The sequence below is a fragment of the Orycteropus afer genome, unplaced genomic scaffold (assembly GCF_000298275.1).
Source record: "Orycteropus afer afer isolate SDZICR_OR568_19922 unplaced genomic scaffold, OryAfe1.0 scaffold00633, whole genome shotgun sequence".
Taxonomy (NCBI): domain Eukaryota; kingdom Metazoa; phylum Chordata; class Mammalia; order Tubulidentata; family Orycteropodidae; genus Orycteropus; species Orycteropus afer.
The window spans coordinates 327,838-328,879 of record NW_006922220.1 but is presented as its reverse complement, the minus strand read 5'-3'; positions in this window follow the sequence as shown (position 1 = coordinate 328,879).

The window sequence follows — 1,042 nt, the reverse complement described above, 5'->3', positions numbered from 1 at the left end:
ACTAAGAATTTGTTGAGAATTTTTTCATCTAGTCCATGAGGGAAATTAGTCTGTAATTTTCTTTTTAGCTGTGTCTTTGCCTAATAAGTTATGCTCACTTCATAGAATGAATTTGGGAGTATTCCCTCTTTTTCTATATTCTGGAAAAATTTGAATGGAAATTTGTCAGTTCTCTCAATGTTTGGTAAAATGCTCCAGTGAAGCCATCTGGGCCAGGACATTTTTTTTTTGATGGCTTTTTTTATGACCTGTTTATTTTCTTCTTTTGTGATGGATTTGTTCAAATTTTTTACCTCAGCCCATATTAATTTAGGTAGGTAGTGTGTTTCTAGAAATTTGTCCAGAGTATCAAATTTGTTGGCATGCAATTCTTCATAGCATTTTGTTATTATCCTTTTTATTTCAGTTTGTTCTGTTATGTCACCATTTCATTTTTATGTGTGTTATTTGCAACATGTCCTTCTTTTGTTTTCTCACATTTGCAAGTGGCTTGTCGATTTTATTAATCCTATCAAAGAAACCAAATTCTAGTCTTATGGGTTCTCTCTATTGTTTGTCTGCTTTCTATTTCATTATAATCTGATCCAATCTGCTCTAGTCTTTATTATTTCCTTTCTTCTGATCATTGTAGGCTTTTTTGCTGACATTTTTGCAATTATTGTAGTTGATAAGTTAAGGTTTTAGAATTAGTTCTTTCTTCATTTTTGCTGTGTGCGTTTATTGCTATAAATTGTCCTCTGAGCACTGTACCCCAAAAGTTTTGATATGTTATGTTTTCATTCTCATTTGATTAAATGAATTTATTATTTTGTTTTTCATTTCTTCTATTACCCAATAGTTTTTATTTTTTATTTTTTTTTAATTATCTTTTATTTTTTATTTTATTTTATTTTGATTTGGGTAAAGATTTACAGAGCAAATTCACTTTCCATACAGCAGTTCACATATACATTGTGGCATGTCATTGACCACAGTTTACCACAATGCAACAGCTCCCCTCCCACTTCCTCCCCATACTTACCTCTTCCCAGTGTCCATACCT